Source organism: Mustela nigripes, chromosome 14, assembly GCF_022355385.1.
Source record: "Mustela nigripes isolate SB6536 chromosome 14, MUSNIG.SB6536, whole genome shotgun sequence".
In the NCBI taxonomy this organism is placed as follows: domain Eukaryota; kingdom Metazoa; phylum Chordata; class Mammalia; order Carnivora; family Mustelidae; genus Mustela; species Mustela nigripes.
Window position 1 is genome coordinate 60,601,611 of NC_081570.1, and position 12,314 is coordinate 60,613,924.

The following is a 12,314-nucleotide window of genomic DNA, read 5'->3' on the forward strand; positions in this document are numbered from 1 at the left end:
CCATTGCTGCTATAAACATTGGGGTAGAGATGGCCCTTCTTTTCACGACATCTGTATCTTTGGGGTAAATACCCAGTAGTACAATTGCAAGGTCATAGGGAAGCTCTATTTTTAATTTCTTGAGGAATCTCCACACTGTTCTCCAAAGTGGCTGCACCAACTTGCATTCCCACCAACAGTATAAGAGGGTTCCCCTTTCTCCACATCTCTCCAACAAACGTTGTTTCCTGTCTTGCTAATTTTGGCGGTTCTAACTGGTGTAAGGTGATATCTCAATGTGGATTTAATTTGAATTTCTCTGATGGCTAGTGATAAACATTTTTCATGTGTTTGATAGTCATTTTTAAGTCTTCATTGGAGAATACATAAAAATATCTTCTGTCCATTTTTTGATATGATTATCTGTTTTGTGTGTGTTGAGTTTGAGAAGTTCTTTATAGATCCTGCATATCTACCTTTTGTTTCCTTACATATTTTTTTAAACTTATTTCCCTTATTACAGTCTTTTGCCTTTGGTTTTTTAAAAGCGAATACCTTTTTTGTTTCCTTTTGTGTATATTCTACAGCTATTTTAGGAGATTTCCATGAAGATTACATTCAACATTGTAAAGTTAAAATACACTAATATGAATTATTACCATCTTATCTTCAATAACATACAAAAACACTACTCATTTAAAGCTGTGTCCACACCTTTTTTTGGTTTGTTGAATCACAAAATCATGTCTTTAGACATTGTGTGCCCTAAAATAAAGTAATATTTTTTAAAAACATTATTTTAAATTAAATAATAAATAAAATAAAATATCATTATAAAACAAACCTGCAGCACTATTGTATTCTATATAGAGATAGATATTATCTATTTAGACTAATTATCTGAATTAGTCCCTGAAATCATGTACAGATAGTTAAAAAAAAAAAAGTATTCTTATAAGATTACTAGCGTTAGGTGTTTTATGAATTTCAGGTCTTGTCCATGTACTTAAATTTTTGAGATCTTTACTTCTTTAAATAACTTCAAGTTTATAGTCTGGTGTCCTCTCATATTATCCTGCAGGAATTTTTTGAGCATTTTTATATAGCATATCTACTGGTAACAAGCTCTCAGCTTCTGTTTTTCTGGGAATCTTACGTTCTCCCTCACTCTAAATGGACATTTTTGCTGGAAACGGGATTTTTGGTCAACATTTTCTTTTCTCTCTTTAACATTTTAAATATATCAGTTCATTGCTCTGTGACCTCCAATATTTTTGCTGAGACATATGCTGTCCATGTTTGAAGATTTCCTTACATGTGATGAGTCACTTCTCCCTTGCTGATTTCAAGATTCTGAGTTTTTAAAGTTCGGATAAAATATGTCTAAGTGTGGATCTCTGAGTTTATCCTATTTAGAATTGAATTTCTTTGATATTTATTTATTTATTTACTTAGATTTTATTTATTTATTTGACAGACAGAGATTACAAGTAGTCAGAGAGGCAAGCAGGGAGAAAGGAGGAAGCAGGCTCCTCACTGAAAAGAAAGCCCAATGTGGGGCTCTATCCCAGGACCCTGAGACCATGACCTGAGCTGAAAGCAGAGGCTTTAACCCACTGAGTCACCCAGGTGCCCCTTCTTTGGTATTTATATTCATGTCTTCCATCAAATCTGGGATGTTTTCAGCCACTATTTCTTCAAATATTTTGTTGGCCCCTTTTGTTCTCTTTCCTTTTGGGATTCCTACAATGCTTATTAATCCATTTGATGTTGTCCCACAAGCTTCTTAGGCTCTAATTACTTTCAATCTTTTTTTTTTTCTTTGTGTTTCTTATACTAAATAATTTTCATTGTCCTATATTCAAGTGTCATAATTATTTCTTTTACATGGACAATCTGCTTTTGAACTCTGCATATTTTTATTTTTTTTATTTCACTGATAGTACTTTTCAGGCCCAGAATTTTTGTTTTTAGGTTCTCTAGCTTTTATTGATATTTACTTTTAAAATAGATCACTTTCTTGACTTTTTGTACATCTTCATTTAATTCTTTGAGCATCCTTCGGGTGGTTGCTTTAAAGTCTTCATATCGTAGGTCTTCCATTAAGTCTTTTTCAAGGACAATATTTTTTGTTTTTCCTTTGAATGGTTCATATTTTCCTATTTCTTTGGATACCTTAACATTTATTGAAAACTAGAATTTCTATCTAAAATTGTTACTTCTGAAAATCATTGTCTTTTCCTTCAAAAAGTTTTGCTATATTTTATTATTATTTTTATGTTTTTATTTTTGTAGGCTATCTCTAGACTAAACACCAGCTGAGATGTAAATGTAAGGTATTCTTAGATCTTCTCTAAGCCTGCGCCTTTCCCTGGACATGCCTGATACTTTTTAATTTTGTCTTTATACAATTACTTTTGAATATCCTACCTCATTTTTTAATATTAACATATAATGTAAAATTTGTTTCAGATGTACAGGACTGTGATTCATCAGTCTTACATAATTCACAGCACTCACCATAAACACATGCCCTCCCCAATGTCCACCACCCAGTCAACCCATCCCTCTCACACCCCTCCACTCCAGCAACACTCAGTTTGTTTTGTGAGATTAAGGGTCTCTTATGGTTTGTCTCCCTCTCTGGTTTCATCTTGTTTCATTTTTTCCTCTCTTCCCCTATGATCCTTTGCCATGTTTATTGAATTCCATATATCAATGAAATCATATGATAATTGTCTTTCTCTGATTGACTTATTTTGTTTAGCATATTACCCTCTACTTCCATCCACATCATTGCAAATGGTAAGGTTTCATTTTTTGATTGCTGCATAATATTCCACTGTATATATATGTACCACATATTCTTTATCCATTCATCTCCTGATGGATGTCTAGGCTCTTTCCATAGTTTGGGTATTGTGGACATTGCTTCTATAAACTTTTGAGTGTGCATCCCCTTCAGATCACTACATTTGTAGTGATCTTTGGGGTAAAGATCCAGTAGTGCAATTGCTGGGTCATAGGGTAACTCTATTTTCAACTTTTTGAGGAACCTCCATACTATTTTCCAGAGTGGCTGTATCAGCTTATATTCCCACCAACAGTGTAGGAGGGTTCCCCTTTCTCTACATCCTCACCAACATTTCTCATTTCTAGATTTGTTAAGTTCAGCCATTCTGACTGGTGTGAGGTAGTATCTCACTGTGCTTTGATTTGTAACTCCCTGATGCTGAGTAATGTTGAACACTTCCTCATGTGTCTGTTGGCCATTTGGAGGTCTTCTTTGTAGAAATGTCTGTTCATGTCTTCTTCCCATTTCTTAATTGGATTATTTATTCTTTGAGTGTTGAGTTTGAGAAGTTCTTTATTGATACTAGTCCTTTATCTGATACATCATTTACAAATATCTTCTCCCATTCTGTCAGTTGTCTTTTGGTTTTGTTGACTGTTTCCTTTGCTGTGAAGAAGACTTTTATCTTGATGCAGTCCTAAGAGTTGATTTTTGGTTTTGTTTCCCTTGCCTGTAGAGAAGTGTCTAGCAAGAATTTGCTGCAGCTGAGGTTAAAACAGTTGCTGCCTGTGTTCTCCTCAAGGATTTTGAAGGATTCATCTCTCACATTTAGATCTTTCATCCATTTTTGAGTATATTTTTGTGTGTGATGTAAGAATATGGTCCAGTTTTATTCTGCATGTGGCTGTCCAATTTTCCCAATACCATTTGGTGAAGAGACTATCTTTTTTTCCATTGGACATTCTTTCTTGCTTTGTCAAAGATTAGTTGACCATAGAGTCAAGGGTCCATTTCTCGGCTCTCTATTCTGTTCCATTGATCTATGTGTCTGTTTTTGTGCCAGTACCATACTGTCTTGATGATTATAGCTTTGTAACAGAGTTTGAAGTCTGGACTTGTGATGCCACCAGCTTTGGTCTTCTTTTTCAACATTCCTATGGCTATTTGGGGTCTTTTCTTGTTCTATACAAATTTTAGGATTATTTGTTTCCTTTCTTTGAAAAAAAGAAGTTGATGGCATTTTGATAGGGATTGCATTAAATGTGTAGATAGCTCCAGGTAACATGGACATTTTCACAATATGTTTTCTTCCAATCCATGAGCATGCAATGTTTTTCCATTTCTTTGTGTCTTTCTCCATTTCTTTCATGGAATATTCTATAGTTTTCTGAGTACAGATTCTCTGCTAGAACTCATACCAGAATTCAGTAATGTGGCAGGATATAAAATCCATGCATATAAATTAGTTGTATTTTTATATACCAATAAGACAGAAGGAAGAGAAATTAAGGAGTCAATCCTCTTTACAAATGCAGTCAAAACCATAAGATACCTAGGAATAAATATAACCAAAGAGACATTTGAATATCCTAATCTTTAATGTCTGGCTCCCAAAGAGGAAAAAACAGAAAAGGAAAAAAAAAGTAGGAAATGGGGAGGAGGGGAACAAGGGCACTAGTCCATTAAATGCTGTAGAAGTTACTTCAGGCAGAAAATGAGGGGCTTGCAATAATGGAAGGAAGGAGTGCAACAACATTGGTCACTGACACCCCCCCCCCACCCCACCCCATACCTTTGTGATCAGAGACAGCAGTAAGAGCCCAGATCCTAGTTGTTTGGAATATAGAATCTTTTTAAACTCGAGTCTTGTTTCTGTCAGCTTTGTTAGTTGCTGGAGAATAAGTGCCCAGCTGCCTGCTATAGGTCTGTCAGTGGGAAGAGTAGCTCCCCTAGACTAAGAGCTGAAATGGAGAGAACTCAACTTTGATTTACTCTTCAAGCCTCCCCCTGAGAAGCAAAAGCCTTCAACAGAGTCGAGATTTACAAATTAGTTAGAGGATTGTTTTAGTGTAATTGTTTAGATGGAAAGACATTCCTGGTGACTTCCATTCTACCATCTTCCTGGAATCCCCTGCTTTTTGTATTTTGTTCAGAATTTTTAGTTGCAATCAGTGGAAAAAATAGGCTCTAGTAGACTTATTTAATCTTGGTCAGGTTCAGAATCTTAGTTGTTTTAGACCACATGTATGTGTAACTTTGATTTGATTTTCTGCCAAACCACTGTCAAATATTGAATTCTTATACCTATAAAAATAAATATAAATTATATTGTTTAGTCCATCACTAGGATTATCAAGTTATATACAGAAAAATAAAGATGTGTATTTTTTCTCTGTATTAGACTTACAAATTTCTATATATAAATGTTATTTTTTGAAATAGGTTTTTCCAATGTGTCCTATATATGTACATAATTACTTTTGTGACTTTATGAAACCCTTAAATTTAATTAAATTATTCTGAAGCATCTAATGAATAGTCAGAAGGATACCATATTTTACCATGTAATCTTTTTTTCTTTTCACATAGCTTCTCAATAATCTAGAATTCTACAAAAACATTTTTAAAGTACCTCTTAGTTGCCCATCTGGATTAACCAATAGTCTTAATAGAAAATTACTCTATGGAATTACTTAAGAAATTGATTGGCTCACATGATTCAAGGTAGATTTTGAAGGAGGAAATAATTCCACTTTAGTATTAAATTGGAATTGGATCTAGAAGAATGCATTACTTTTACTCTAGAGAGCTATAAGGAAAATGAAGAGAAGGTTTACTATGTTTATGTCAATGTAATACTACAATCAAAGAGTAATGTGCAGAAAGAGAATATCCGTATTGGTTTGACTCACATGACTTTGCTTTATGAAGTTATACATTATCATACTAGTTGGCAAAAAAAGGATCGCAGGAAACTACTACATTTAAATAAATGGGTTGTTCTTTATGTACTCAAAGAAAAATTAATCCAGTAAAAATTGTATTTCTTTTAATATTTTTCTTATGGTCTTTGATTTGATAAAGTTATATCCTTCCAGTTAATGTGAAATCAGAATGCTCACTACTCCAAGATGCAAAGCTGCACACTTGTCATTCTCATTTTCACACTCAACATATATTTACACACCTACTCTAAGTAGAGCAATCAGTTCCAAGTATTATAAATAGCAGAATAAATTGTGGATGCTTGGGGGATTGAATTCTAAATTTGCTTGATTTAAACTTACAAAAATCAGACTAAAAACTGCCTCTATGTACTTTGATATTTAATTATCTAAAAGCATAGGAACATTATTCTGAAGGTGTTTTATTATAAAAATTCATATAAGTAATGTATGTTTTTAAATTACAAATCTCTCTTCTAATCTTGTTTTTATAATGAAATTGATTTAAGTCTAATATAAGCATAATGTAGAGTAATGTGTCTTCTATACCACAAAATGAATGTGGTCAATAAATTCATTATTTCTCTAGCAGATCTTCTTAATCTCAGAGCTATAGACAGAAATTTTTTTTTTCTCTGATTATACTGATGAGGATTCCAAACTAATTTTCAATAAAATGAGAAATCTTTAAAAATGTGTTTTTATCATATTCTTCAGCCTCCTCAACTTCCCAAATGTCTTCGTTTTAATCCCAGTCTTAATTTTAATATGGTATTATGTGCCCTGTGTTATCAAATATAAGATAGTAGACGTGTGTATTCAAACTCTCTGAAGGTAATTTTGTAAATAATCTTTATTTTATATAACTTTTAACCAGTATTTTCACTTTTTATGTTTTGTAAATCAACTTTGGTTTTTTTATAAATGGAAAATAATTCTATATGTTAAAACTCCTATTTAATTAAGTTTAAACATAGCGACTTTGCAATATAATCTTTAGTAGTCCTTTCCAATCAATGGTCTAGAAGCTAGGTTAAAAATAGTCCATATGTCAATGTAAATATTTGTAGAAGAGGCAGTTGCATATGTTTTAGAGAAAGGATGCAGACAAAATCAATTGTGCATCCAAAATAAAAACAGTTTATATCTTCCAAAATGTTTCTTTATATTTATGTATCATTTTAATTTATTTACATCAATTTAGGCATTGCAATTTCTTGAATTTTAACAATATGAGTATTTTTGTTTTGTTTTGCTCATTATGCTTTGATTCTCTATCACAAATCCTGTAATAGATGGTTTTCACTTAATTAGGAAAGTAACAAATGGGATTTAAGACTTGCACTTTGAAAATTCTATCTCAAGTAAGAATGAAATTGAAGTGTACTTTATTCCTTTGCTGGGTACAGAGGCTTTCTACTTTGGCTGAGTGTTTAGGAATGCATAGGCCTGCAAACCGACATATCTTGTAAGCATATTTAATCTGATACAAGACTAAACTTCATATGTATTTCCAATGCAAATTTGTATATACATTGTTCTTATTTTCTGATACTTCTGAATATTTCAGTAGAACTATATTTTACAAATACAAAATAAAATGGCTGATAAGAAGTTGTTATTTAAGATTGATTAAGCTATATAATTTTCTTCCCACAAAAGAATTTAAGGAAAAAAAATTTCATTCTCTCTTCTTGATCCCTGAGAAAAATATTAAGTACTTACTACTAAAGAGACATGTTATAAAATCAATTTATAACTTATGGAAAATATGTAATTTAAGAATTATATATCAATATGCATCACAGTGGGTATGATCCTAAAATATACAGCTCAGTGAGTTTTGGCAAATGCATCCAGTTATCAGTTTATATCACATTAAAACATAAAATATTTTGATCACCTCCAAAAGCTAACTTGTGTCTGTTTGTATGGTCAGTCATTTCTCCATCCCCATAATCCTTGGTAACTGATCATTTGTTTCTTGTCCCTAGGATTCCATTGTTGTTGTTGTCTTTGCTTTTTATATGGACTTATATAAATAGAGTTATACAAAGTAAAGCTTTAACATAATGTTTTTGAGATGTATGAATATATATTTATCAAATATCCCATTCATATTCATTTAAATTGCTTTCAGTTTTGCTTCTAATGAATAAAGCTACCATGAGCATTACATAAACACCTTTCTGTAGACATAGTTTTTCACTTTTTTAGATAAAAATGAGAAGTAGACATGGTGAGATCAATGGTAAGTTATGTATTTAACTTCATAAGAAACTTCTGAACTGTTTTCAAAGTTGCTATGTCATTTTGCACTGCCATTAGAAATGGGTGAGAGTTCAAATTATTCCACATCCTCAACAATATTTTGATATCTTTATCCTTTTAAATTTAAAACCATTCTAAAAGGGATATAGGGACATTGCATTGTTGTGTTCATTTGCATTTCCTTAATGATTAATGATATGGAACATCTATTCATGTTATTATTTATTAGCTCTGTATCTCACTATATTAGCTCTTACTGTATCTTATTTGAACAACTTTTTGCCCAATTTTATTCTTGCTCACTATTATTGAGTGTCCTGTCTTATCATTGACTTGTAAGGATTCTTTATATATTCTGGAGAAAACTACTTTCACAGGCACATGTTTTTTTCAAACTAAAGTATATGGCTTATCTTCTTAGTTTTTGTTTTTTAAGAGCAGAAGGTTTTAATTTTGGTGATGTCCATCCAATCTATTTTTTTCTTAGTATGTTTTGTGTTTTATTCTAATAAATTGATACCTAACCCAAAGTCATAAACATTTAACATATGATTTATTCCTAATATTTGTTCATTTTAGTTTTTTCCATTCATGGGTGTCATTCATTTTTGGTTAGTTGTTATATATGATTTAAGGTAAAAGTTAAGGTTCATTATTTCCTTTTGAGATTTTATGTGCAAATTTTCCAACATGTGACTAAAAGATTTCTCTCATTGAATTATAAGATCATTTATATTGAAAATAAAATAAAATTTATATGTGGATCTATTTATGAGCTTTCTAGTCTGTAGTTTTATTATTTTTAATCCATAGGTTAAAATCATGCAGTTTTAAACTCTATCCATTTATGACAGGAATAGGGAAAAAAAAATCATGTGGTATGCATTCTCCCTTTCATTCTTTTTATGTGTCATCTTAAATGGCAGAACAATACACTTAAAAAATTATAAATCCAAGAGTACTTAATAAAAAAAGTTACAGAGTATCATCACCTACATAAAAATATTGAATATAAGAATCAAATGATCATAACATTGATGGTTTCAAATGGAAGACTGTATAAGCATTCTCCAGAGGAACACAATCAATAGAATATATAGAGAGAAAAAGATCTGGAAATCAAGTTGATGGGAAGTACCCAAGCTGAACAGCAAAAAGAAAAGAGAATAAAAAAAGAAGATATGTTAAGGGATCTCATGGATAGTATCAACAAAACAAATGTTGACAATATAGGGATTCCAGAAGGAGAAGAGAGAAAGAAAGAGGCAGAAAATATTTGAAGAAACAGTAGCCGAAAACTTCCCTAACTTGGGGACATCAAGGCTGACGAAGCATGGAAAGTTCCAAACAAGATGAACCCAAGAAGGTCCATATCACACTGCATAAAAATTAAAATGTCAAAGATTATAGATAAAGAGAAAATTTTAAAAACAGCAAGTGGGAAGCAACTAGATTTATACAGGGCAAGCAAAACCCCCTAAGCAGGCACCTGATTTTCCAGCAAAAACTTGGCAGGTCAGAAGAAAGTGGCATAATATCTTCAATAGTGCTAAAAGAGAAAACAAAACAAAACAAAACAAAAACCTTGCAACCACTAATACTTTATCTGGCAAGGTTATTACGAACTGAAAAAGAGATAAACAAGTCAAACAAGAATTAAATGAGTTTATCACCACTCAACTAGCCTAATAAACAATGTTAAATGGACACCTTTCAGTAGAAAACAATAGGCCATAAACAGAAAGGAGAAAGTTATAAAAGGAAATAATTTCATGAATAAAAGCAAACATGCAGTAAAGACAGTAGAACTATCACTTATAAAGGTACTATAAAGTTTAAAAGACAAAAGTAGTATAATGTATCTAAAAAAATAGTTAAGGGGACTAACAAAAAAACATGTTAGGCTATAAAGCAAGTTTCAATAAATTTAAGAAGATAGAAATCATCAAACATCTTTTCCAACCACAATGCTTTGAATCTAGATATCTATTATAAGGAAAAACAAGATAAAAAATACATGGAAACATGGAAACTAAACAACATGCTGCTGAAGAACCAATGTATCAATGAAGAAATCAAAGAGGAAATTAAAAAAAAAAAATACATGGAAACAAATGAAGTGAAAAAAGCAGTAGTCCAAAATCTTTGAGATACAGTGAAAGCAGTTCTAAAAAGGAAATTTATAGCTCAACAAACAAAACCTCAAATAAATAATATAACCCCACACCTTAAGAAAATTGAATGGAACAAAGTCCAAAGTTAGAGAAGAAAGAAAGATCAGAACAGAAATAAATGAACTAGAGAAGTAAAGCAAATAAATAAATAAATAAATAAATATAATAAATATCAATGAAATTAATAGATACTTCTTTGGTAATAAATGAACAAAGGAAATTGATAAAACTTTAATAAGATTAATCAAGAAAAAGAGAAGAACCAAATGAATATAATCCGATATAATGGAGGAGAAATAACAGTGCACCACAGAACTACAAAGAAATAACAGTGCACCACAGAACTACAAAGAATAGAGAAGACTATTACAAAAAATAATATGCCAAACAGTTGAATAACAAAGAAAAAAGTGATAAATTCTTAGAAACAATCTTCTAAAACTGAAACAGGAAGAAATAGTAAGTTTTAACACTTGGGTAACTAGTAACAAATTTAAATACATAATCAAAAACAAAAGAAAACAACAAAAAATTCCTAACAAGCAAAAGTCCAGAACTAGATGGTTTTCCAGGTGAATTCTACCAAACATTGAAAGAAGAGTTCATACTTTTCTCAAACTATTCCAAAAAATAGAAGAGGAAGCAAAATTTTCAAATGTCTTTTATAAAGGTCACCAGTTATCCTGATAACATAAACAAATACCCGAAAAAAAAAAAAAAAAGCAAGCAAGCAAGAAAACTGCAAGTTAATATCCCTGATAAACATAGGTGCAAAAATTCAGTAAAGTTGGATACAAAATTAATATACAGAAATATCTGCGTTTCTATATACTAATGATGAAGGAACAGAAGGCAAGCTGAGGACAAAGCAGAAACTAACACCCTGTAACATCTCACTCCACTCCCATGGGATATATGTGACATTCCCCAGGCATTCCTGGCTGCTTTAAAGGAAAAACAAATAATTGACTTAGAGAGACCACAATCCTTCAAGACCGGAGTCTTCCTCAGTTTATTTATGAAAGCTTTCGCAATAGCTTCCAGAAGGGAATTAAATACAATTAAATGTCTTTATAAGCTGCAGCTCATCAACAGATACTTGAAGTGGGCAGAGTATAATGTTCCTCCAGGAAGTTCCCAACTATCTAAATGTTAATGCCTTACTAGAGGGGTAACAACCTTAACTTGAAAATGTCAAGCCCTCAGGTATCCTGTAAGTCTTCTTTAGCATATGAAAATTCTTTTAAAACCTCCCTTTTTCCTTACATTTCCCCAGGCCCATAGTATCTAAGCAACCACATCTCACAGCCCTGGGGCTGCAGCTCTTGTTGCCACTGATCCTGTTCCCAAGCTTTAATAAACCACCATTTTGCACCAAAGAAGTCTCAAGAATTCTTTCCTGGTCATTGGCTCTGAACTCCACCCCACTGAACCTGACCTATATTCCCAAACTCCATCACTAATAAGGAGGTAGCAGAGACAGAAATTAAGAAAACAGTCCTATTTATAATTATACCAAAAAGAAACCCTCCATCCATTGTTGGTAAGAATGTAAATTGGTGTAGTCACTGTGGAGAAAAGTATGGAATTTCTTCCAAAATAAATAAATAAATAAATAATGGTGGAAATATCAGACAATCCAATAATTCTCCTACTGAGTATTTATACAAAGAAAACAAAAACACTAATTCAAAAAGATACATGTCTTCCTTTGTTTATTCAGCATTATTTATAATAGCCAAGAAATGGAAGCAACCCAAGTGTCTATCAACAAATGGATAGATACAGATGTGGTATACATATACCCACTCAATGGAATTTTACTCAGCCACAAAAAAAAGAAAGAAAGAAAGAAAGAAAGAAAGAAAGAAAGAAAGAAAGAAAGAGATTAAAAAGAGAGAGAGAGAGAGATCTTGCCATTTGCAACAACATGGATGGGCAGAGAGGGTATTAAGCTAAGTGAAATAAGCCAAACATGAAAAAACAAATACTATATGATTTCACTTATATATGGAATCCGAAAAAACAAAACAAAGAAATAGGCAAACACAAAAAGCAGAAACAGGCTCATAAAGACAGAGAATTAACTGGTGATTGCAAGAAAGGAGTACGGCAATAGGCAAAACAGGTGAAGAGCAGTGGGAAGTATAA